General features: G+C 41.1%; 1 long non-coding RNA gene across 2 annotated transcripts in view; it reads right to left on the reverse strand.

Moving 5' to 3' along the window:
* Window positions 1-5418: 5418 nt before the first annotated feature.
* Window positions 5419-27762, reverse strand: part of LOC108449657 — a 29535-nt gene continuing 7191 nt past the window's right edge. The window contains exons 3-5 of one of the 2 annotated variants that reach the window (XR_001865916.1): window positions 7584-8133; window positions 6584-6738; window positions 5419-6434 (exon numbers count right to left, since the gene is read on the reverse strand). This is a non-coding gene — a long non-coding RNA (uncharacterized LOC108449657). Of the gene's footprint in view, window positions 6435-6583; window positions 6739-7253; window positions 8134-27762 lie in introns of those variants that run through there. The other variant, XR_001865915.1, reaches the window with a different exon arrangement.

Consider the following 27762-nt stretch of genomic DNA (forward strand, 5'->3'; position numbering starts at 1 on the left):
GCAGCACAAAGGAACACATGGCGGCACAAAGGAGCACACGGCGGCACAGAGGAGCACATGGAGGCACAAAGGAGCACATGGCGGCACAAAGGAGCACATGGTGGCACAAAAGGAGCACATGGCAGCACAAAGGAGCACATGGCGGCACAAAGGAGCACATGGCGGCAGACAGAGGTTTGTCTCCACCAGACCCTGGGGGGAGGAGGTGTCACACGGCAGAGCCCTACAGAGAGGAGCCTGCTGGGAGCTGACAGACCAGTGAACAGCCAGTGATCATCCCACAGAAGGACATTGAGAAAGCGTGCTGCTGATGTGGCAACATGGGATAGGTCACATAGTGAGAATTACCATGTAAGGACATACTGTGCCTTGAAAATATGTATAAAACCAGCTCGTTTCTTTTGAATAAACTATTCAGACTCCCTGCCGGTTTGGGTCCGTGTCTCCATCACTCACAGGAGAGTTAAAATTCTTTGCTTTTCTTTTGCTGGCCTGGTATCTGAGGCAAGAACTCTTCTGGAACTGTTCAGAACACCAGAACCTCGCTGGGAGGCCTTTCCACAGAGGCCCAGAGGGGCCCACACTGAACCCCAGCTCTGGAGAGGAGAAAGCCACACCCACAAAGGACTCTGAAATCTATCCAAGTTCTCTCCACAGCAAGAGGTTTTATTAACTAGCATTATTCTTTTTTTCCCCCATGCCTGTGCACACTTTACTTTTTAAATAAATAGGTTTTTTTCACTTTCCTCTGAGGAAAATTCTTTCCGAACCTGGTGGGGGAGGGATGGCTGTAACCTACCTTCTATCAGAGGACATTTATTTCAGACGTTGCTCTGAATTTGTCTCAAACCGGGACACCTTCCTTCACTGGCCTCGCCCACGGGTAGCTCAGAGGGGTCAGACAGATTTTCCTGATGCACCAGCACGGGCAGTGCCCCCAAACCCACAGAGCCCCAAGGCAGGGAGTGGGGGAGCTCCGGTGCCCGCACTGAGGGGCAGCGTGGCTGGGACTTGCAGCTGGTTGGCGCCCTCACAGAACAACAACCTGAGGAAATTTAAGAGCCCCAGCCAAGATATCCCAGAGAGAAAAAAGCAAACAAACAAAACCCTCAGCAGCAAATTTGTTTTAATTCTACCGGTATGCACAGTGCTACTCCTGGGCACCACCTCCAGTTCTCCCAAGGCATTGCGAACTCCCAGCGATTACAAAGCCTCAATCACCCTCACTCAAGAGTTCGCATTGCTGCTGCTAATTAACGCCGCTGCTCGGTGAACTAAAGCGGAGCCCCCAGAGCATCGCCCATCGCACGGCCGAGAGAGCACATGGCACTGCGGGAGCACCGCCCTCTGCCACCGCCCAAACACGCAGCCTGTGGGCAGGGACTGGCGCAGACTGGCCCTGCTAAGCCTGTGCCCACGCCCATGCCACGGCCTCGCACAGGACTCACCGAACAGATCCTGCGGCCACTGCCTGTCCCGGCCCGGAGAGGGGAGAGGAAGCGTTGGCCCTGGTGCCGTTTAAATAACCCGCCAGTGTCGTGTGCCCCGCGCCGCCATTGCCCCCGTGCTGCCCGGGGTACAGCTTGTGAGGGTCTCCTTGTCTGGTTACTGGCAGAAAATGCTAAAAAGTCACTAAACCACTAAACAGTAAAAAGGTTTTAAGCTGACCGCGCCAGCGTGTTTGGTGTGGTTGGTAATAGAGCTCTCTGCCCTCAGCCTTTCAGCACCTGCTGGCAGAAGAGCTCCGGTTTCCTAGCGTTGGGTGGTGGAGCAGCGTTGCGTGAGGAGATGATGGCATGCATTCTCTGGAGCGGGATGAACTGCCTGGCATTCCGTCATGTAAACGCCAAGCCAGCCTGTTTGTCAAAAGCTAAAGTGTGTGCAAGAGGCTGACTGGCTGAAGGGGAACAAAACTATTTCACATAAAAGAGAGGAAAGAGAGCTGCTCCAAAACTGTCTGAAGGCAAAGAGGATCTCACTGCCAACCCTCATCCAGAGATTAAGTAGAGCTTGACAACACCTTAAGTTGTTATGAATAACCATCTGACCATAAAAGCTCATAGCATTCACCCATTAAATGTTCCTGTAAAATAGGAAATAACAAAGTACAGAACTCGCTTTTTCTACACCTCCCATTGTGCTGCTGGCAGGGCAGCTCAGGCTTCACCAGCCGCGCTTGAGGCTGAGGGCACTGACATGGTGGTGTTTCCCTGGCACTTACATTTTTGATCTTCTGTCGCTATTTCCCTTGAAGGAGAAGTCTCTTACCATGGAAGCATGTGGCATGTTTTAGATATTAAAGGAACAAGATTTAGGGCCATGTGCTTGAGGACTTCCATTTTATGTAACCTTTTCCCAGTATTAAGGCATCACTCAGTCATAAACCCTTTTATCTAACCTTGTTGATGCTTCTGTTTCCCCACATAGAATTGCACAGGCTCTCAAGTTTGGCTGTGCTACGCACACTCCGTGGTGTGATGGCCTAGGTCTGCCTGGTGCCTGGGTTATGCTCAGAAACTGCCAGTGCTCATAGAGGCTTTTGCTGCCCATTCCATTTGCTGGGCAGATTCTGTGGCACGCAGACTGCACTGGCTTAGGAGCTCGGAATTGAAAGGGGCTTCCTGACTGGCAGGGTCCTGGCTCCAAAGCTTTTTGTTAAAAATGCCAACGATGTCTGTTGTAGACAAGTCCAAGCACCATCACGCAGCAGAGGAGACACACTGCCTTGTGCCCAAACATGCTGTGTTTTCACACAAATGAAGCAGTAGTAATAGAGTCATGGGGCTAATAACATCCCTATAAAAGCAGTGGCTTTCCTAAATAAAGCTCCCAGGTGAGCCTGGTGTAATATATGACTCAGTCTGTAGAAAAGGGTAGAAAACAAACCTTAATACCTGCTCATGATCTGATGCAGAGACAATTCCCATTTGGCTCCATATCTGTGCTTGGCTTTATGCTAAGTGGATTAGCAAAACACCAACCAAACACATCTGAATTTCATGCTCTTTGGCTTTTCCTGTCAGCTTACTAACACATGTTCTCCACAGAATTCAGATTTTCCTCTTCTGTGAAAAACATAATACATCAAGTGCAGATTACTGTGTGTACCTTGCCAAAATCCTACCTGTAACTGAAGCCAAACTACAATGCTGCAGAGGTTAGTAGAAATAATATGCAAAAGCCAAACAGAATATCTAAATAAATAAATAAAAAAGTCTTCCTGATCTCCCATGGGTACCCTGGAAGAAACATGGGGGCCTGAGATTAACATGGTATAAACACAGTGCTAATAAAGTCCTCTACTACAGTTCAAGTACAGCAGGAAGCTAAACATTAGCAGGACAAACTAAGGGGACAAAGATTTTCTTAAAGAGGGCATTGCTTATGAAACAAAGCTAGTAACCCACTTGTCCTACACTGTCCTTTCCACACCTTTATCTTTTCAATTAAGTCGCTTTAATTATATGCATCTGCTGGATTTGAATGTCATTATTTATCCACAGTCCATCTCTCCAAATACAAACCATCAGGCTCATCTTTGTGACAACACTTTCCCCAGAAGTTTTGGGGATGGTCCAGCCTGCCTAGCAGCACAGTGAGCCAGGCCTTTCCCCTCAGAGTAGAGTGGTCCTCCAGCCTCCTTCTATTCTCCTACAATGAAAGGATGGATAAGGAGGTAGTCACCTGTACTTGAACTTGGCACCTGTTCTCCACCCTACAGAACACACATGCAGGGAGTGGGTGATGGATGAGCCAGCACTGTGCAGATCAATAGATGTCCCAGTCTCACATCCCAGCACTCAGATGCCTTACAGAAGCACCAGTCCCAGGAACTTCTGGACACTGAGTGCTTCTAACCAACATCTTTGCTATTCTATGCTATGGTCTGTTTGACCATTGCATTTGTTTCTTGGTTTAGGAAAGAACCAAGGGAATTAGATTTGAACACCTGGGTTGACAGCCTTTTCCACAGTAGATCTAACATTTCTCAGCTAGAAAAAGTGCTGCTGCTTCAAGAGGTTTTTTAACTATTCCTAAGCAATGTATATGTAGTTTATTAGTATTTGTACTGAGAGTTCTTAAATCTTTGTGTGGAAATAGTATCTTCTTCCTGCAGCTTTGCATTCAAACTACAGTGTACTGAACTTGGGTTTGGTCACTATATTCAGCAAAAAGACATTCAGCTGCTACAGAAGTACTAATAAGGATTGACCACTGGGCTGACATCTAAATGAATCAGTGTATTACACGAGATTGTTTTACTGGCACAAACATTAGTCAGAGATTACTTTCTTGTAATTCCCTGGTATTCCTAGAGGATGATTGATATCCAGTGTCATCTCACTTAAACTTGTGTTTTCCTTGCTCTCCCATGTTTGAGGGACTACATGCTGTGTACCACAACAGAATCTGCTAATAGCTGATTTTGGACCTATGGGCTCACTTAAATAGAATTACAAAAGCAAACTAATTGACATAACTTGAAAGAAACTCTCTATGGCAACATTTGAAAAATTTTGAAGTATTCTTCTTTTGGATAACATGCTATCTTTAGAAGACCAGATTTCTTGGAGAGGAAGAAGAGAGAGAGCAGCCATCAGACTTCAAAACATTTCTAATATTTGGGATGAGGGATTGCATTAGGAAGCCTGATGATCATGAAATGCTTCATGAATATTGTTTCCTCTTCTCTTGTAATCCATGCTCGTTTCTTTCAAAAAGCTTTCCCTTCAGCCATTTACAGTAACATAGTGGCACCGAAAAAAAAGCTCAATTAGAGGTTGCCTATTCCTGAATTGCTTTCATATGTTTGTGTTCATCATGGGCATCACTAAACACCTTTTTTCTCCCTTGCCTCATTACTGTTATCTCTTCATTCTTCCTTCTGTCTTTTTCTTACTAATTAGACACCTTTCACCTCCCAAGTTACAGAGCTAAAGTGTTGTTTAACAGCATCTCCTAATTAACTCTGGATTATATCCATGGCCATTCCACATAGTTTGTAGAGTACCTGGGACAAGGTAAAGGGGCTCCCAGGCTCAGAAAGTATGTGTGAATCTTGGACGATGCTCTTTTTGCTCAGAAGGGCAGAATCAACAGTGGCAGCATGCAAAGGGGCCCATGCAGAAGCCAGAAACTGTCCTGTGTGCCAGAAAAGGGATTAAAAAACCCTCCCAATTGTGCTCTTACTCTAGTCTTGTCAGGGTTCAACTTTAGATCCTGCCAACTGTTTTGGGATAAGAGGGAGAACTCAGTCACAGTTTCTTCCTAGGCACTAGAGGAATTAATACAATCTTTAATAATCTATGCAAAAATAAGGCTCTGAGGTTTTATCCAGCACGCATGCTAAGCACTGAGTCTGGATCAGGACTCATGTTCCTGAACTGTACATTAATCTGCTCTTCTGTATGGTCATCGTTTTTAATAGTTAATGGGGTTTTGCTGCTCATTTAGAGAATAAACCTTTCTGTTTGCTGTCTTCTTCTCCATTGCTTCTCTAAAGCTGTGTTGTACCTCAGCCTTTCAGTCAGGTAGCCTGGAGGGCTGAGTTTTTGAATGCCAGCTGCACACTGGGTTTTCTTTTAGGGTGGCTCTGTAACCCTTAATTGTGTCTGAAAGACTGTATTGATTCCCATGTGCTTTTTTAAGGTATCATACGGATTAAGAGTGGCTCTCATTTTTCATTCACTTGCTTCCAATTGGGAAAGCCTGCACAAATATTTTTTATTCATTTATGCTGAGATCATGTCTATGAGGAAAATACGTGCTTCATGCACAACTCACCCTAATTTCAGCTGACATAGCCCCTTCCCCGGGTGTTTCACAAACTGCAGCCTCATGCAGTTAGAAGACACTTTACCAAAGCAAGACAAAGAGTCATTCACACACAAATATAAATATATGGAAACTTTAAAGAATTCTGTAGAACCTAATTTAAAAAAAATTATTATTACGGGCTCATTTGATAGATGAACAAACCAAGTACACAGGATAAAAATGATGCCACAACACACATTCTTACATTTCTTAGTAAGACTGACATGGTCTTAGTAAGAAAAAAATCCTAATTTCTTAACCCACTCCACTAACTGAGAGATCAAGAAATCCCAGGCTTAGATGTGGATGAATCATTTTACAGATACAAGCCTTTTGAATTAAGTCTTCCTTAATTTACATCAGTAAGTTCAACTTTGAATTGCTACCGTTAGGGATATAGATTTAGGTTTGGAGGTATCTGCTTGCATTAGTTCAAGTGAGTGCTGGCTGGAAAGCAACATGAAAATCCCAGAGGAATAAACATCATCCACTGATTAGTCCCAACAGTAGTGTAGTTGTGGGAACTTGTTTGCACTAGTGGGGTTCAAAGCCAGCATTTTCCTTCAGTTCAACTCACAGTCCTTCCACCAGCTCATAGTCTCTCCATGATCACTCCCCTGGAATGGACAAAAAGGGAAGTGCCATCAGATACAGCCCAATTTTAAGTCAAAACAAATCTGTTCCCCCCAGAGAACTGCATCACACGAGAATTAGCCTATGTAAACCCCCATGAGCTTTCTCTCTTTCCCATTAAAATTAAACCTACCTCTTCACTCTGAATTCCTGTCTTAAATCACTTCCTCATCATTATTTTCACCATTATCACTTTGCAGTTCTTACAGCATTGACTTATTTTGGTGCCCATCATGCCCAGGTGCAAGAGCTGCTCTGTTGTACTGATAAAATGTCACTGGTGGTAGCCTGGCAGTGAAACAGAATAGAGAGGGTCTTTAAAGTCATTCCTGGGTCACTTCCAGGGATTAAATGGTATTTTATGGCTCTTTTCCTTGATATTACCTACAAGCCTGTAGATTGTCAAGATTTTTCAATAAAACCATTCTGGACTGGAAAATAAACTGAAACCCCGATTGCTCATCCCCCTAGGATAATGAACCGTTCTGCTGGCTGAGCTGACTTCACTGGAGTTCAGCCAGACAGAGAGAGATAAAAGGCTTGTATCCCTCTGCTAATAGTTCTGTCCACTTCTACCTTCACACTGCTTGAAGAAGCAGAGGACTGCCTCTCACAGTGGTAGATTAGAGCTAATGAAAGAAATGGAGAAAAAATAAAAAGGTTAAGCAAGCAACAACTGAAAAATATAATTGTATTGATAATGAAAATAATTACATTAGTAATTGTACCTTGCACTGCTTTTTCACTTTTCGTATTATTAACTTTATCTACGCTTTAATCGGATTAATGATATCATCTACATATTTTAAATGCCAAAAAGACTTTAATAAAATAGTCCCAGAGGAACTAATTGGTGGAAAAAAACCCATCCACAGTTCATAAAAGTACCAGAATACACTGAAGGCACAAACGGAAATACACATTCAAGAGAAAAGCAAGGCAAATGAGTTAAGAAAACCAATTCCTTTTACAGAGGGAAATACATTTTTTAATGAACTGCAGATCTAAGTATTTCTAATCTTCTACAGCCTTTGTTGTCAGAGAGATCAGGTTCTGAAATCATGTCTGCTTTGCATTACAAATGCAAACGGTGCTTTCCAATAGAGATAGTGCCAGACAGCACAGCTTCTCACCAGTCCTTGAGTGTCATCAGTGGAGGTGCCCACGACCAAAGCTGGGATCGCACGTCCCTGGCATGGCTTGAGGTGGGACTGCGGTGCTGCTTCACTGTGGCACAACTGAGGCCAGGCACTTCTCCACAGCTACAGCAGGCGCAGTCTCAGTAACTGAAGAGGCATTTTCTTGCAGATAAAAACAAACCTGAATTACACAAGCAGAATGAGGGAGCACTTCTACAGGAAGCACAGAACGAAAGAGTAGTCCAAAGTGTCCAGGGCTTGTGGTGAGAGAGGAAGAGATGCTCTGTGCATAGTAAACACTGGATTTATGGAAATGAATCCCAATCACTTAAGGGGGAAAATGAGTTTTAAATTATGTTTCCATATCTGTTCCCCAAAGGTTTCAAATGGCTTTTTCAAAGGAAATGGCTTGCCTTTGAATTTTCTTCCTAAAATCATTTGGTGTTAGATTTAGCTACTCATTACATATGAAATTCAAGATAAGGAGGTCAGCTTCTGGTGGTGGTCAGCTTCAGCTTCTTCTCTGCGGCAGCAAGTGGGGTTCCTGAAAAGAAATAGAGCTTTATTAGAAGGATGGTGCTAGGAAATTTAGCTTTTTGCTGACATAAACAGAAAAATATGTAAGATGAACTTTAAAACAAAGACATTCAAAAGCTCATTTTCCCTTTGTCCTTAAAAACATCCTGCCAGATTCATAAAAATCCATTTTAGTTTATGCTTCCTACATTACTAAAAGGAAATAGTAGTTCTAAGCTCTATCACATGGGAGCTTGCATAAAAGAGAAATTTGACTTTGCCAGAGTAACATCTTCTGTCTGCTCTGCATAATGCATTCAGTTCAGCTGCACGCCGCTCTTTCTCCTGGCAGTCAACATATGCAACAGTGTGTTTATGCAAGTTTGACCTTCCTTTTCTTCCCTGTCTCATTTCTGTTTTCATGAGCACCGTGAGCTGACAAAGTGAAGTACATTTTTAAGGTCTCTCTATTTTGAACAGCCTTGAAAAGAAGACATCTCTTTCTCTGCCACAAAGCTGTTAAAAATAGACCAGAAGTATTCCTTCCCAGCACAATCATAACCCAACAGTTAAAGCCCTTCATTTGTTGTTCATGCAGGTGAATAGAATCCAACACACTCGTGCTGTGCCCAGCAAAGCCGCTGTGAAACGCAAAGTAAATTAATAAACCTGCCCTCCCTGCCAGCTGGGTAAGTGATGGCTCTGGATGGACCCTAAGCCTTGAAAGTTTTAAGGGCAACAGTTACCATAAACCCCTACAAAATTATAACCAAGGTTGGCTTACTAATTTTCCTTCTTTTCCTATTTAAAAGAAGAAAATAGTTGCTCTAAACACAGCTGATGCCATGCTCCCACGTGTTTAGCCACCCTGTGGCCCATTTGATTTTAATCTAATTTGATTTTATCAGGGTTTCAAATTTTTTTTTCTTTAATCTACACCTGAATGTCCCCTTCCCCTAATAAAGTTACTCTCATTAATTAACCCCCAAATTAGAATTAATTAATTTCCACCAAGTACATTAGTGTAATACTGGCTTCACAGTTCTTTTCAAAGGCATCTTTAGTGCAACTCAATTAAATTAGCTAAATAAATAATGGAGGTTTTTTTCTGACTATTGAGCCAAAAATTAGCTGATAATCAGTTATGAAAGGAAAAGCCCAGCTGTAGCTTTTCTAAAAATCAACATGAAATAATGAGAAAGGTTTAATTTCTATGTTCACAGAAACATAGTTAAATGTTAATGTTTCCTAAAGACAAAAATACATGGAAAAAAGATCACATTCCCTGCAGACTGACTCATATAGGGATTGGCCCATTTGATCAAATCAGTTGGTTTTCAAATCGTATCATTTCTTCAAAACATATTTCAAAGATGGATGGAATAGTCAATACTACAAAAAATATAGGACATTACAAATGCCAAGGCCACTTTATCCTAACTGTAGGTTATTGATTTAATTGAACCTCCAAACCCAGCAGTGCTAGTTTCATAACACTGTCAGTTGTGGGAACCTGTTATCAGTAGCTTCTGGCTTTGCCACATTTTAGCATCATATTTTGCATAAGCTTTACTTATACCAAGAAAAATTCTTCTGTCATTTATCAAGAAGATTCTGGGGAGAAATCTCATAGGTTAATCTGTAACACAAATATCTTAAACTTGCCTAATTGGGAAATTTAATATCCCTATAGTTTGACAAGTAAACTTAAAATATTGTGACCTATTAAGGAATAGGAGAGCTGTTTCCACTGGACAACATACTTAAAACCACCTCAGTTTCTGACCTGTATTGGTATGTGCTTTCATGAGAGAATGTTTAGTTGCCTACTTGTACTTTGTTGGTATGAGCTGTGGATTCTGGTCTGAGGGGTGTAATGGCACCTCTATCATTAGTGTTGCATTTGTGCCAAAAAGCATTAAGTGTTTATAGTGAGACAAAGAGCTGAAGAGGTCTTATGGTTTAAAAGGATACAGTCTGCTCTGGAGAACAGCATTTTAACTCTGCCAAAACTAACCCCTCATGGGGATCGTTGGGCAACGAATGAAAAGCAGTACTTACCAGAGGCCCTTCTCAAAGTGCATTCCATTCTTTGTGTAAGGGATATCCAGTTCTGTTTTGGAAAATGGTTACTTGAAAAGGAGCCAAATGGCTGATCTATGTCTTAGAAATTGGATAGAAACAATCTTTGCATCTTTTAGCATTGCACCTTTATCCTAACCTTCAATTCCCTATATGTAAAATAAAAGCAGACTTATCTCATGGAGGTGGTGTGAAAATAAAGACATCAGTTTATGTTAAGTGATTCCATAAGTATAAAAAAGACACATCAGAGACAATAGACACATCAGAGTTACTCAGATTCCATAGTAAAAAAAAGAAAAACAACCAACAAAAAACTCAACCAACCACAAACAATTGACTCTGAGGGCATTAGTAAATTTTTCATCCACAGAGAGTCAGAGTGGTGCAGCAAATAAGGCACTGAGGTCACACAATGAATGAGAAAGATGTAAAAAAAAATTAAATAGCTAGCTACAGAGTGAGTGTAGGTCACGAGAAAGAAGGTCAAGAGCAGGGAATGAGGCAGGAATCTGGTGGAAGAATAAAGCACGTTGACTTAAACTGGGAGTTAAATGGATGCAGTGATAATTCTGATACTCCCTCATCTCTTAGTAAATTCATTTTACATTATTTTCTTTGCCCTATCATAATAATGTCAGCAGGGCTGTTTTCCGTTCCGCAGATTTGCTTTGTGCAAGAAACACATTCTATGCAAGCAGTTTTTAACAAATAGGTCAAAGAAAGTATAATAACAAAGTTGGAATCAACAAACGCTACAATTATATTGTACTTCAAGAATAATAAATCACTCTTAGAAAGGCTTCAGCATATATATTTTATTTTTTCAACTCATGAATCTACTGTTCTTGCAGCACTCTGCTCACCAGTTTTCTTTGTTCATGGAGAGTGTGAATAGGAAACGAAAAGATAGAAAACCATAGCTGAATTATTCATGGTAATGATTTCACACCTAAACATTATGTGAAAAACACTAACTATGCTGTTAAAATAAAAGGTAGCTTGACTTACTAAATGATTCTGAGAATGTTTCACTTCTGAAAAGGTTTTCTGTACTTATTACTTGATGCAATGTGATTGAATATTGCAAAAGTTTAATTCCGAGGTCTTGGGTGTTGGAAGGCATTTCCAGGCAGTGGATTTGCATTTATATTCCCTTAGAGGATGTGGACAGACATGCAGAGATCCTTAAAAAGAAGGCAGCCTAATGACAGGTAATCTGAATCTCCCCTGGAAAATTTTGGGGAAGTTATAAACCCAGGAAAAGAACTGGAAAGCACTAGCTTGGAAGAGCCGGCATGAGGCAGTGATTTAAAGGACCTGCGCTTAAAATCCAGTCTGGGGCCCAGCCTCATAAGCACATGGCCCACCTGAAATTGGATAAAACAAAACATGTGGATTTTAGCAACAGAATGGCAGTTTCACATGAGTGATCTTACTAACAGCTGTGAAAAAGTTAGTTCTAATTCTAATTGCACTGGGAGCTTAAAAGATGAGTGGGCTTACAGGATACAATCACATCCAGAGAGGCTGTCTGTATACAGCAGAGAGCATTTTGGGGTTTTTTTATGGTTGTCCAGACCTCTATGTTTCTCTTAACACAGCTCTTTCTACAGAAAAGGACATCCCTGCTTTGTTAGTGGTGGTGATCAAAATGTCCTGCAAGTGCAGTCTTGCTCCTTGTTCCCAGTTCCTAAGGTAGGGTGGGTACCATGGTATGAAGCTGAAACTAATGAGGGGGTCCCTCCAGGTGGGACTTTGGTGTCTGTGTAGCACCACAGCTCCTCACTAGCTCTTTCACACCATGCAGTCAGAAGGCTGAAGTTCTATCGCTGTCCTGGTGGCATCTGGAACCAAACCAACACCACAGACACAGGGCTGAGATGAATGCAATGCCAGTTCTATGGTCTTCTCTGTTTTATCTTCTTTCCCTTTGATGAATCCTGGAAAATAGCTCATATGGTGTCTTTTGGCTTTTAGCAAAATGTTGTAGCTGAACTATTTTCTCCCTCAAAAAAAATTACGTTTTCAATGACAAATTTAAACTAATTGCTGGTTTTGCTGTTGCTTCAGAGTCTTGTTTTTTGTTTGATCAGTTCAAATATTTATCTGTGAGTGCCACTCAGGAAGCAATTTAGCCCATCATCTCTTCTACAGTTAAGTGCCACAAATGTGGTTTTAAGCCAGAGGTTACCACCACAGAGTAAGTAACAAGCACAAGTGGCCATTTGGCTCAGGCTGAGCTCTTCCTGGGATGTTGGCTCTTGCTCAAGGAGCAATAATTTGGCATCCCATGAAAAGGGCAGCCTTATCTTACAAGTACAGGACAGAGACGTGTACTTAGAACTCTACCTTTCCTGCTTCAGGCCTGGAGACTGACTCTAACCTCCAGGTACAGGCACAGAACTCAGATGACTACAGACTTCTCAATTCTGTAGATAAAACTGAGCTTTACAATAGTGGTGGAATGGGAGAAGAAGGAGGTAAGGGCTTGAATAAAGGAAAAAAGCTTTGGTTAAAGGATGAGTTCTACAGGCAAGTGACTGATTCTTCTGCTGCCTTAACATTTGACCCATCTTCTGTTGTAGACCATCCCTCCTCGCCTTTCCTGTCCCAAAAAACTGTGTCCACATCCCACAGCTGTGCTTCCCTCATTCTCAAATGTCTCTGCTGATATTCACAGGAGAAAGAAGGAAGTTCATTTCAGCCAAAATATCAAAGGACTCCTGCTGCTCCTGGGAGGGTCCACCACCTGTGAGACCTGACACCCTCACTAGCATCCCTTGTAAGAGTAGGTTAGATATGGGGCAACTCTTCAGGCTAAAATAGCTGATAGTTTGCAAGCTGCCACCCTTCTTCTCCTACCTCTGTGCAACCTCCCCTCAATGCAGGGCACAGAACCTTCTGGGAATTTTGCTGGACATATATGTGGGCCTTGTGTTTGTGTGAGGTTTGGATCCATGCTCAAGAGCAAACCTTCAGCCTTTTAAGCAATTAGACTATAGCTTATGTTCCTGTATACTAAAACCTGAAGGCTGTTTTCCTTTAGTTGTTACTCAAACAGGCTGCCTCTCCTAACACTGGGAGCTTGCCTTAGTGAGAAACATCTGAGGGAAAATAAACTTGGTACTTAGCTCACAGATAGGGCTGAAGGACAGCAAAAGAGTGATGCAAAACCATCTCATTGGAAAAATAACACCATTTGAACAATAGCAACCTCTATAGGCTCCCCTAATTTATGGTAGATAGATATACATGTGCCATTTGAGTTTGGAAAAAAATTCCTTCAGTCTGAAGCAGGAGGAATTTAGCACTTGCAGTGAAATATACCATCAATTTTGTTGTGATTGAAAATGAAAGAACATTTCCTCTTTATGTTTCCTTTCTGTCTTCTTTGTTGTTATTGTTTTTTAATAAAATGTTCAACATGCATGAAAGTGAAAAGAAACAAGACCTGCATTTTAGTCTTTCCTTCCTGCTACGTTTAAAAGAGAAAAAAAAAATTAAATTTCATCAGACAGACTCCAGTCCTTTTTTCTTTGCCTCATTGTGTACAGCATGTTTGTGTAAAGGAAAAAGAAATCTTTTCTGAGACCTTTCAGCTGAAAATTTGGGCATGTAATTGGAAAGCTGTGAGTTTTGTTTTAATTTTGACATCACAAAACAAGATGTATACATACTGTATTTGACATGAGAGAGAATAAAATGAGTCAGGCCTCACTGTGGCTTCCCATTCAGTGATCTAGGAGAGGAAACAAAGGTGACTTCCGAGCTGCAGGCAATGTCACGCTGTAGGGAGCAGTTCCATGGCAGCAGCTTAACTACACCTGTGACAAAACGCAGAGTGCAGGGTTGTTTTGCTTGAGAGGGGATCAATAACTCAGACTTTGATTACTTAAAAAGAATGCGGGGGTGGGGGGGAAAGGTGAAAAAGCTAACTGAAATTTGGAGAATTTTTCCATGGCAAGACAGCAATGAAGTTTGCCCAGCAACAGAAGCAGTGACTGTAGTGCCCTGCAGCGGGAGGGTGAGGCTCATGTAATCACCATGACTCAAATTTCTCCTTCAGAGGCTGGGTTTCATACTCTCCCCAGAACTATCTCTAGCATGCCAAACATATAGGTAGATATAGGCAGGATCACCAGTAATGCCGAAGGTACTTCTGCTGCAGCCTCAGTACTGAGGGAACATCCCAGGGCCTGAAAAGCCGTGCTGAGGTAGCTGTAGAGCGGACAATAGACACATCAGAGATACTCAGTAAATATGTATTGAAGTAGCAGATCAGATCTTCTAGTTGTAGGTCAGAAGCCTGAAAGCCTTTTGAACTCCAGAAGGAGAAAATAAGAGATGCTCTGTGATGTTTGCTGCTTCTTGTTTTCTGAAGAAGTACAGATCTCAATGCATGCTGAGCCAGCCCAATCTCACGTTATAAATGATCTACTCATGCAGGGCTCTGAATGCATGTCCAGATTTGGGAAAGACAGAAAGTGGGGCCCTTGGTTATTTATAAAACTCCAAGGAAGCTTTACAGACAGGACTGCCTGCAGGACATTAGCCCAAGGCTTGGTATTCCCTGAGCACATCCATTCAATCCCCCTGCAGCTGGGACTCAGCTCTACTTGGGGTGAATGGAAGGCAATTAGTATTTTCATATCATCTTAAGTCAGGTGCTCAGAATTGATGGATGCTTGTCTGGGGATTCATATTCCTTGAGAGAAGTTATTTTAACCAGGACGAAAAGACAGAAATTTGGTGAGGCTCAATTATTTGCCAAATGATTTGTTTACTTTCAGATGTGTGTGATAACCTTTGCAGTAGGTGCATATGAGAACATGACATTTTAGATTAAGAGGAGCATCATTGTGTTTAGCTGAAATGCCTCTTGGCAGGCACTGAAATGAGTGGCTGCATATTTACATGCGAAATGTCATTTATATAAATCAAATCTTGAACACAAATACCTGGAGATACTGTTTTTCTGTTTGCAAAAGTTCATCATGATATTTTGTGTGTTTTGGAGTGTAAGGCATAAATTAATCATTTGAAGCAGCATTCAGGAGTTGTAGACAGTCACTGCTCCTATCTTGGGCAGCAGGCAGAGAAATGGCAAAATCTGTTCCTCAAACCATGGATGATTTTAAGATTTTATGCCAGAATGTCTACTGTGTGAGAATGTCTTGCAAATAGGGACTCTAAGCTAGTTAGAAATAAACTAGTTAATACCTTAAAAAATAGCTGATCACTCTTGAGAGCTAAAAAACAGAAAAGAAAAAAAAGGAATATCTTAAGTCAAAGAAAATTATATAAGAAATAATTAAGTACAGTGCTACTTAAATTCCTCACCTGAGATGAGACCCTCTGCTATGATCTGTTCTGTACAAATCTCTTAGGGTTAACACAGAGGAAAAGAGATAGATTTGAGTCAGGGAAGGACTAAAGAGGATGTTTTTTGTAAAGTATGTGGATGCTTGAAGGTGAAGCTGGTGGCCTGGTATTTACAATTTGTGAATTTTTAGTGGAGTTGTCTCCACTGGCTCCATTAGTTGACTCTAGACCTTTGATTTGATGCCTGTTTACTCTGAAAAGGTTTTATAGCTGCTATTTGAGGAACATTCCATATGGATTCCATGCCTGTGACAGCATCTGCTCCTCAGCTGAGCAGAACTTGAAATTTAGCAGTGTCTTCTTCACGTGAACATTTCAGGTTTTGTTTCTCCCTGAGTCATTCATTGAAAATGGACTCCACCAAAGTACTGTGCACTACTGAGCACAGCAAGGTACAGAACAGGATCTCTTTTGTCTTATGTCTGTAATTTAAAAAGTCACCTGTGGGTTTCAGAGGTAAACCACTGTTGAAATTTGTAGTTATCCTTAATATAAATATAAGCTCCTTCAGATGACCACAGTAACACTTCCCTATCCTGAATAGTATGAAAGGGAGGACAACAATCCTTTGGAATTCATCCCAAAATGGAACTGACTACTAAACTGTTATCAGGAAAAAGGAAAATTAGCTTTCCCCTTCCATGGAGGCTCCTCTTAACTGCCCAAAAAATACAGTGGAATAAAATACTTTCATATCAAAGTCTCTAGAAGTGACTGCAGTGACTGCAAGAGAAGTGGCTTGCTCTGTGGAACTCTGTCCTTTCAGTCTGAAATGTCACAGGTGCTCAAATGATTTCAGTCCAAGTTAGAGGCATTATCCTCCTAAAAATTGCTTCCTGTGAAATACTCAACAATTTCAAACTGGATCCAGACGTTAGGAGATGTTTAATCCTCCCTGTCACCTTTTAATGAGGAAAAATGGAGAAATGGGATGCATTTGAACAGGTGGCAAAGAGTTACTACAGTCTTAATTTCCACTCTCTGAGAAAGCCCATAGGCCTGATATGAGTGAGTTTCAATTGAATTTCCACAGTGGAGTCAGTTGTTATTTTATCCATCTGACATACGGTGAGATTGTCTTGTCACGGTTGTTTCAGTCACGGACATCCACTCTTCACTCTGCTCCATTTGGTTTCACAAAATGTCTGGTTTCTGCAGCAGGCTGGTTCTGCTTTTATTTCTTGAGCTAAATTGCCTCTTACTGCCTTAAGCAATTTTACTTGGAGAAGCTAGGCACACAGGGATAAGGGATACCTCTGTTTGCAGGATGCTTTCCTCATACAAAAGATTCAAATCTGAGACTAGGTGATTTTTATGACATTTTTACATCCTTTTTTGTGTGCTTGTTCTGTTAGCTACAATGTGATTTTTATCAACAGATTGGGGATCTCCCTGTGCTATGTTTTGTGGGGAGAAATAACAGCTTTCATTGACCCAACTGATACAGCTGGGGAAAAAGAAAATGTTTGCTTGGGCCCATCACCTCTTTTCAGATCTGAAAAATAATTTGCATGCTTTCAGGAAGAGTCCTAAAGAGAAAGCTTGCAGCTGTCTCTTATCACACACTGTTCCCAGCTTCAGAACGTATGAACAAATGTATTGGGAGTGATGAATAATAAATTATCTTTATCTCAACACAAAATTCTTTTAGTCCACAAAGTCTCGAGACACTTCACAAAAAGTAATAAACTTCCTATAAAGAATAAGGACCAATGTGCTGCCACCTCCACAAGGGGAAGTGGAAAATCAAATATACACAGGCACTCTACAGAGGGCAGATACACGCTGTCACGCAGAGCGCTTGTGCACTGAAGCATGCATAAAAGATAGGAAGAGTTTTCAGGGTTTTTCCTCATATCCACAAGCACTTGTCTGTTGATGAAAAGCAAACTGGAAATGAAAGATAACCAAGGAGAAAGGTTGCATTATCATGATTTCTAAACTGAAGACATAATTAGATTTAAAAAACACAGTAGCCCATATTTTAGGTGAACTTCAAAAATATAGTGGGACTGACCAGCTTGGAATTTGCCCAGAACACCAATTCTGAGACACTTGCCTGTTGGGAAACCACCCAGTCCTTTCTCTGTATTTAGAAGCACAGGAGGTGCAGGAGGGCAGTGTCCTCTCAGGCCAGGTTCTGGGCATTTGCTAAGTGCCAGCTCAGGAGCCTGCACGCAGGAATTTCCTGAAAATGTTACTGCACTGCAGTGCCATGTACTTGTCATGCAAATTTTCCTTTGAGCTTTGTTCTGCAGTTCCTTTTGTCTTTGGGGCAGCTGATGTGAACTGGGTTGAAGATACAACCCTTTGTGCCCTGTGGCTGAGGACTTTGGCTGTCTTCACGCCCCAGCCTGCTTTTACACAATTGCCACCATGGCAGAATTTTAGAGAAAAATGCTGTTAAGGTGTGAGAAAACCTATGAGCTAAAGGCATGCAGGCTAAGAAAAGCAAAACAATAGGCTCAACAGTATTTGCTGAGATGGGGTTACTTAAAGCTCAGGGATTCAAGAGGAAAACACTGACATGAAAAGCTGTAAATTCCTAGGGAGAAAAGAATAAGAAGACAGCAAATCTGCAACATCAAAGATCAGCCTACACCAAGAAGCAGAGGCAGACCCTTCCCTCACTTGACTTACGACCCTGTTCAGCAGAGACTCACCCAGAATCACAGGAATATACATGGCCATGTAGCATAATAGTCCCAGCTACCCACTGCATGTATGCACCAAAAAATAAATGTGGACTCTGAAGTTTTTTTCTTGCTTGCAGACTCAAGTCATACCCAAGCAAAAGCAACCAGAGGCAAAAGGCTAGCGAAGAAATGAACCTTTTCAAGAAGGATATCTATTTTCATCCCTCTTACTCTCACTAATTCCCTAGTATTCATTCTCTCTGGGAATCCCAGACTATCACTGAACTCTGCGTTCATGGCAGCTGGTCATGGTAAGGCAAGAATGCTGCTGGAGATACATTAGTCAAGCCTTTTCTTTCACCTTCCTCTTGGCTAAAGGAGCAGGAAAAAAGAGCAGACATAGGTAAGGAATCCAGCAAGATGAGGTAGTTCAGAGTAGAAGTAAAACTTAGTACTAGTGCCTTTGGTATGATGGTTGTGAAGGCTTGTGTGCTTGTGCTGATCCAAATAGACTACAGCCATATTTCTGTTTCTGAAAGGAAAAGCAGGAAAAAAGGTGCTCCCTGAAGAAGGAAAACAAATGCTTTTGTTCCCTTCCAGAGGTTCTTCCCCCCAGAAATTCAGTAGTGCTGTATGATTTCCATCTAACCCGGGCAGTAGGAGCTCAGGCATTTGTTGCCATCACCTACAGGCTTCCAGTGGCTCAAATAGGAATTAACTGCATAAGCAGGGCTGTGGAGAAAACCTGTGCTTTAGAAAATTGACACCACTACCTTCTGCAGTACAGGAGAAACCTGGCTGACAGCCCAAACTGGTAATCCTTCAAGCAATGCAGATTTTCTAGTTCAAAGTAAGTGTTCCTTTATTCCCATTTTCATGCTTTAAAAGCCTCCCTTTTAAAATCAGGGTTAAATCACAAACAAACAAATGTTAATAGAAAAGATCACATGCATAACCCCTGCAGTGTATTTACCTATGTAAATAACATGTAATTTTCACTATTTAATTACTGTTTCATGTCCCATTTCCTGCTGTAGTCTATATTTAAATTGCATATTTGCCTCTACCTACTTTCTCATAATGTGTCTTGATATGAATATTCATACCACCATTGAGTGGTTGATTACTTCTGTGCTAACCTTGAAAATACTTCCCTTGCAGCACAACGAAGAGCTGGGTGCTGTGGTTGTATAACAGCAAAGAAAAGAAAATGCAATAAATAATGCTCAGGCTGTTTGGGATCAGACTGTATTCTCCTTTGTTTTTTCCTCAGCAGGTATTTTTTCCTCTTCTTATAAATTAAGCCAAGTTACTCCTGACTATAGTTCCCTGAATTATAACTCTGAATTTCCATTGAAAAGGAGCAGTGCAAGTAATAGGCAATGCAGAATTTCTACCCATGGTACAGCCTTTTCAGATGGGAGAGAAAAACATTTTCTCTTGCAGCTGGATGCACATTTCTTTTTAAGCATGTGAAATTTGAAAGAGCATTTTTACTGCTCTAAATAAAAAAACAGTCTGGAGGAGTTATCTGAGGAAAAAAGCAGGGAGAAAGACCAACAGAATTAAGCCTGACAAAATAACCTGGAACTAGTCTGAATTTGAACTTATATCCGTTATGACTGGTTTATATAGTGAAACTTTGATGTTCAACTTATATTTCAAAACAAAGGCTTTTTTCTCTTTTTAGGTAAACAGAACAATTTAATTTGGAAAACGAATGAAGAGACATTTTTCAACACTTCTCTGTTCCATAATTCAAGATATAGGGGGAGAAAGAGGATAATTGTCCCTGATGTCTTTTGCAGTTTAATCCCTAGGATGGAATGGACCATGGCGTGGCAAAGCCCGTTTCCCCCACACAGACTGTGGAGAAAGTCTAGAGTCACTCTGGGCCTGTCAAACACAGCCAGATGTTTCCTGGGCTGGGTGACTCCCCATATCCAGGACCTTTACTTGTGACAGAAAGACAGTTTTGCAGGTGGTGGGAAAGGGAATTATCTTATGACAATGTCATATGGACTCCTGGCCACGGACAAAACAGTCTGCCACTCTTCTAGCCCTCATCTACCTCCTTTTGAGTGAAACCTGCACACCTCAGTTTCCCCATGCTGCTCAGTTAATCTCCTTGAGGCTGGTTTAAAGATGCCTCCAAAGCAGCTGCTGCTCAGCCTTGGAGCACTGAGCTCACAGCCAGGTGACTTGTCCTGCTTTTTTTTTTGAGAAGAACACATTGCTTTAGTCTACACTGCTTATACCTTCACCTCTAAGGGTGTCTCCTAAGTATCTTCACACCTAAGGCATCATTCCCTGACAACTTTGCAGTTATGACTCAGTGACTCCAGAGATTTCCAGCCTACAGAAGAGTGAAAACTGGTCTGAGGTATGAATTTACTTCTGTGAGAAGCCAGGGGGTGTCTCCTGCTGAGACACGATTTTATTTCATGGCCTCTGCTGGTTAATCATGCACTATGGAGTGGTTAAAGAAGTGAGTTGCAGCTGCTGAGATAATGCAAAAAGTTTAGGCTGATATGGATCTTCACCTAATTAACGTGCAGTGACTGAGGGTTTCCCAGCTCTGTTGTCTCTCCTCTTTGCTGTCACCCTTACTGCCTGTAGAAGGCTCTTTAGATCTGCCCAGTGATGCAGCCCCACAGAGGCCAAATACATTCATTCGTATTGAGAACACAAATGGACACAGTCAGCATGGCAAGATTTTGATACGGCAGCCTTCCTCTGGATCCTAATTATGAGATTTGCTACAGCACTGGTTAAGGACCAGGCTAAAATGTAGCCCCACTATGCCACACACAGGGTTTTTGTGGAAGGAAGGGTTCCAGGGGACAGCACTCCATATTGCCAGGTGACAAAGGAGCACTCACAGTCAGAGCCCGCTGTTGAAAATCAGATTTAATCACTTCATTTTATAGACAGGTGAGAGCATTCTTTATTGAGAATCACTTCTTTCCCACACAATACTTTTAAAAGAGTTCTACTAGGACATAAAAATGTAAAAATACTATTGCCAAAGTTATTAAAATTAGATTCTTATGTAATGTCATTTTTAATCTATGCAGGCTGCGTCTTGCTCTTTTACACAGTTCAAAGTTGAGATGGACAAACTTCAAGTAACTCTATAAGGAACAGCAGGAAACTATAAGATCCCAGAAGTGTTCTGAGCTTTAAATAAGTTTCATCTTTAATGATTCTGTTCTGCTTCCAAATAAACTGAAAAATGATAGAATCTAAAGCTTATTTAGGAAGTTGCCATAGTAACAATTAACTACCTCTAAGCCCTTCAGCTTTATTATATCTTTTTTTCACTGAGGTGCCCTAAATTACTTGAATCCTGAATTGCTACAGTAATATATCCATGTCTTTGAACTAAGTGACATGGTTTTGCTAGAACCCTCATTATGTGGATATTGATTGAATTTCTAATTGAGACTAGACATCATCTTGCTGACAGCACCACTGCAAGAAACCATGTAAGAGCAAGGAGGATTAACAGAAAAAAACCAGAAAAAAAATAAGAATGTTGTGTCTCTAGGGAAGCAGCTGGGATGATTAAACTGAGGAAACAGTGAATGAAGTAGAACTTTAATGATTGAGTTTATAGGGACAACAAACCTCCTCTAGATGCAGTGCCATTTATTTCAGCTATTACCCTCTTACACTCTATTAAATAAAAAAAATATCAGAGGAACCCAAAGAGACTGATTTTGACCTGTGAATTAAATAATTATTCATGATAATGTAAAGGGCCTATTAACCCTAATTATTCTAATTTAGGTGCATTTTCCACTTACTTTGTCCTGACATGAGCAGTCCTGATACTATAAATTGTTTTGTGGAATGTTGTGTCCTATATTTTCCTTTATTACTTTGTCTGTTGTCATTTGACTTTATCCACAAAAGACAAGCATTTGCCCCTATTTCTTAGATGAGACTCAAGTCTGTAGCATTAACATGTGCTCCTATTCTCATATCTCTTCTACATTCACCTCTTTCATATCACTCCTGCTTGATTTCTGCATAGCCCTTATTTATTTATTGTTCCAGAAAAAGGAGTTCATTGTCATCTTGTGGGATTTTTCACCATAAAGACAGCACATTTCTAAGTTCCCCAGTGAAAGTGGGACAACATACCTATCCATGGCATTTTTCAAAAAGGAAGTAGTTTTTCTTAGATCAGATAACTATGAGCAGTAACTGATAAAAATCGAACTTTAAAGGAAGTGGAGCAAAATAATTCCCAATTTCACTTGGTATGCCTTTACTAATGTCCGTCCTAAGGCAACAAGGAAAAAGCAGATGACTTTACTATTGCTTTGATGAAAACAATATTCATCTGGATTACCCTTAAACTTGTCCTGCGGTTTAATAATCACTTTAACTGCAGACAGCATAAAAGGAATAGCTCAATACTGGTTTTGTATTATTTTCTCCATTTCTGAAAAGAATCTCTGCAAGTCTGCTGAATGCTTTTTTGATAATAAAAGAACAATATCCTAAAGCAAAGATGTTAGCTTCATCCCTATATCTGACAGGAAGAAACACAATCATGCAATGCAAATAAAATCTGGAACAAAAGGGTAAGATGTGGTCATTTCTGAACCAGAGAAAATGATTCAGCAGCCGTAGATTTTTTTGTCTGCACTGCAGTTCTCAGAATTTTCATAATTTACATGACTAAGAGATGTTTGGCTGCTCAACCTTGTATTTCACAGGGAAATAGCATCTGGCTATTTGGACTGTTATATTGACCTTGGAGAGCTTCCTGTATATATTTTTCTGTTGCAAAAATACCTATTGCTATCACATAAAGCAAAATAGCAGTAACACCAGTCTTCAGAACATTATATAGCATGAAGTAGACCCAGTTCCTGGGCCATGCACTGTTCACCCTCAGCATAAGACAGGACAATCACACAGTTCTTCCACAGCCTGGCGGAATGAGCGGAGTTTTCAGCCACAGCTACACTGTATCTTGAAAGGTATCAATTTGAACACTACAAAAAGGTATCTATCACCCTCACACATTCCAGCCAAATTGCCCTTCTCCCTTATAAGCCAGCTACTGGTTTCTATCTCCTCTTATTGTTTTGCTAAAATTGTTCTAACAGACTGTGCCTGCTAGGACAGGATAGCTGGAGGTGGCTGGCTGCGACACATCTTGAATTACAGGTAAGATGGATGAGTGGAGGAGGGAGAGCCACTGGGGCTGGGGACAGTGTCAGTGTGGCACTGGCTGTGGCCATTACTCACTGACTAGCAGCAGGCTGCCTTACTGACAAGGGGTTGAAGTGGGCTGGCAAGGATAGAGAGTACAAGCACTGTCTCCTCAGTGGGTGCTCAAGGCATGCTCAAGGAAATGCGGGGCTGAAAGCGGCTCTGAACAAACTGACCCCATGGCAGCCGGCAGGTGAGTGAGTGAGTGAGTGAGTGAGTGAGTGAGTGCCCGCCCTCTCTCAGCAGCACTGGGACAAACATAGCTTCTGCGAGGACAAGTCAAATGGGAACAGCTGGAAAGGCAGCTTTAATATACACTACACCTATTCAGCAGCAATTTTCAGAAACAGTTTCTAAAAATACCTCCCCTTCTCCCTGTTTTTCTTCACAGAATGGACATGCTGTATTTTCTGAAGACGTCTCACTTTGGAAGCAACTTCTTACTGTGGGCACTAACCTCACAAGCAGCCACCATGTCTTTAGGCCTTGGTTCTTGATGCCCTCTAATGCTCTGTCCTTCTTCTCCTCTGCTCCTCTGGCTTGATGGGAGGGCTGTTTGCCAGTCCTTTCCTCTGTGTGGCAGCAGAACAAACAAGCATCACAGCCCCAGAAACTGCCCACACCTTATTTTCAAGGAAGGCTGTGGCAACTCGCAGCAAGGGTGTGTCTCCCTGACTCTGCCTATGTCTGCTCTGCCTTTCCTGGACAAGCTGGATGTGGCCTCCACAATGTGCCCATCACCACATGTGATGCTCAACACAGAACCTGAATGTACAAACATAACACATGCTTTTTTTATACATATGCTTCATTCGTTCAGCCTTTTTTATTCAGACACATTGATTCATGCATTTACTTTCCTTGGAGATATTAATACCAGCTCATACATAGAGAGTGAGAAAGGAAGTGGCAATAGCATTGAAATTGGCCTGTAACAGATGTTCACAAAGATAGTCATAATGTCTGCCTGCCATACGTCTTTGTTTCTTGGGTGATGGGAGTGGTAGAGAAATGGAGGAGAAAGAGAGAGAAGGATTGTCAACCTGAGGTGTACGTCTGGAAATGAAACAATTTTGTACATTCACTGCTTCTGTCTGGAGAGGACACATCTTAAAACTATGAATCACACTCTGAACCTGAGGAGAAAAAGCTGTACCTTTGATTCCTTGCAGAAATGTGCTGAGGTTTTTGTACAGTGAGCAGAAAGCAGAGTGTGCTTTCAAAAGTAGCTGGAGTCAGTTACAAAAAGAACCAACTGTTAAGAGTCCAGCTGGAGCCTGGTGCTGAAAGGCAAAATGCTCAGTAAAAACCTAGTTTGTATCTTCAATGAAAACAGTCAATTTTAGACAAATACACAGGTATAATCTTTTGTTATCTATGAAATTACATTTGCATAATACCAAGGAAAGCATTTATACTTACTAGACATAAGAGATGCAGTAAATGAATGACTAGTTGTCAAAAATCCCAAGTGATGGCTGGGATCATTGAAGTATGGATTTACTTTCTCTTTTCCTTCCCCCTTGCTCCCTTTACTTCTGCAGTTCTCAAATCCCAAAATAATGGGATAATACCATCAACAGATGCCTGGTATCTACACTGCAAAGATTTTTTTGCTCTCTAAGTTTAATTATGAATGTCCAATATATGTGAGCCTTGTGAGGAAGTTCCTCTTCTATGTGATTTTGCAACCTCTTTAAAAAATGAAGTATTACAGTGGGAAGAGATATATTCATGATTCATTAAAACTTTGGGCACGGATTCGGTAGAACACTTCTCAGATTTGTGCTATATGCCCCTCCCTGTTCAAAATGTATCCATTCAGACATATGCTTCAAGATCATAAAATTCAAAAGGAATTAAAAACCTGTCAGAATACTTTCCTAAGAAGGCATTATTTGGGAGTATTGTGCTGGGGACTCTCAAAATAAAAATGCCTGGCTGTCACTTAGTGTGGTATTTGTAGCTTCACATCCCTCAAAACGATCTACAAGGTGTCCCACTTAAGGTCCATAGTTTTTGGAGCAGAACTTTAGTAGCCAAGTGTTTAAGAACATTTTTAACTTAAATAACAGGTCTCACAGGAGTCAAAGCATCACCAAATACTAAAAATTAATGACAGGGTATAGGCATTAATAGCTGCTTAAGAATTTTGCTGTGTCCAAGTCTGAGTGTGAGGAATTGTATTGCTAACCAGGCAGGGAAGTTTGTTTTTGTAGCAATTTGCTTGGAAATGGTCTTTTTAAATAGAGTTCTCTGGCTGAATCAGTAAGTATTTGACTTAGTACCTAAAACTGCATACCTTAAGAGGGTACTTAATCTGCTTTTAACACCTAGGAATTTCAGTATTTGAACAGCCATTCTGCAAACTGTAGCCCTTTGCTTTACCTCAGAGCTTGCAGCTCAATATGCTGACATGGAGATAACATGCTGCTCACATGTACATCTCCATCACTTACCTTCATTTCCAAAGGCATCCCCAGCTGAAGCACATTATCATGCTGTGCTCATGAGTTAATGATCTGAGCTAGGTTTGAAGCAGTCACTCCCACTTAGGCACAGCCCAGAGCATTTCTTCAAAAATTCATTATAAGAATCCGCATGCCATTTTCCATGTGCTTTAAATCAAGGCTTGCACACATCTGAGCTCATCCCAGAAGGGGGGTCAAGTAATCTTTCGACACTGACATCACATCCCTGTGCACACTGCACAAGTTGCTTAGTAATTTCTTGTTCATATTTTCACACATAGAGATTTCTATTCACATCCCTAGTGACTGTGTATATATTGGGCTAGACAGATTGCCAGACTCACCTGGGAGGGCATGATTTATGTTTGTATGGATAGCCTTCCTCCAAGGCAACAGTAGTTCCCAAGACATTACAGATATTAATCTCAAAAAGATGTTGCTCCTCTCCCTGGGGAATCCTGTTTTCCATACTTCTTTGCATGGTAAACCCTACTATCTATTAAAAGTGGGGAGAAGCCCAAGGGAGTGAGTGAAAACTGATCCACGATGGACTTGCTGGATTATTTTCTCTTTTCTTATGGTTAGCCTCCACAGTAGATGCTACCAACTTCAATTTAATTCACTATTCTGATTTTCATGCTCCTTAGTTACACATAGATGGTAAATAAATGCTTCACAGTGAATCAATTGAGTATATTGGGACTTGAACTACACATATTGCTAGATATAGATAAATAGTAAGTCAAAACTGATGTAAGTCAGTAGAACAAATATAGTGGCAAGATACTGTTTTTAACTACATAAAAAAACAGATCCTAAATCATATTGTATCTTTAGTTATTTGTCTTGGGTTGCATTGAGGGAACAGTTTGGAGACAGAAAGTTTCTCTCTTTTCCTGGTTTACCTCCCACAGTTCTCTATATTGGTGAATGACTTGGAATTTATATTAACAGCTGCATGGTAGATAATCACTTGAAGAGGAGATGGAGGCTGGGAAATTTTCTAGAACAACAAAGGTAAAAAGATTTCCAGCTCAGCACACTCATGAGATTCTTATATTGTACCTGGGAATCTTGGAAAAGATAAAACAAAATCCAAAGCAGAGTCTTGCTATGGTTTCTGCTGAAAGGCAAGTAATTTTTAAAAATCGTGTAGTGTTTACGTGTAGCGTTGCTTACCTAAGAGCCCCTTTACAGACATTCCTTTCTGGTGCTGCCTTACAAGGGTATTATGGTTGCTGTTGGAAGAAGTCAGGTAAAATTCCACTGTTCGATGTATTACGGTTGATAACTTCTCCTTTTTTTTATAAACAATAATTATTTTAATATGCATATGTATTCATCATGGACCTTTTTCACCCCTCCTATTTGTATTCCTTAGTGTCAAATACAGTTTAGAATTATGCTTCTAACTCTCCCTATTACAGAGCACTCCAGTTTCCTCTTTTTAAATTTGATTTTGGCAAGCTGACTATACTTCAAACTCACTTTCCTTTTGATGTTGTACACTGTACAAAATGGGCCATTCCATAAAGTTTGGGTTTAGAAGGTTTCATAGTTTGCACAAAGTAATCCAGACAGAACAAAGAAGTAACCATACAGAATTCTGATGGCACACTCATGAGTGGATTTTCCCCTGTGGGGAGGTTCATATTTCATACAAATTCAGAGGTTCCAGTAGTATTTGAGATATCAGCAAATCAGAACTTTGCCAGAAATCAATCAATTTCACTGTGAATAACAACAGAACTGGAAGCAGCTCCCATAAGGCAGAGAAAGTGAAGAAAAAAACCAGGGGAGTGAGATAATGTTAATTGGATCCTTGACATGTTACCACTTCCTGCTGTGCCA

The sequence above is a fragment of the Corvus brachyrhynchos genome, unplaced genomic scaffold (assembly GCF_000691975.1).
Source record: "Corvus brachyrhynchos isolate BGI_N302 unplaced genomic scaffold, ASM69197v1 scaffold279, whole genome shotgun sequence".
NCBI lineage: Eukaryota > Metazoa > Chordata > Aves > Passeriformes > Corvidae > Corvus > Corvus brachyrhynchos.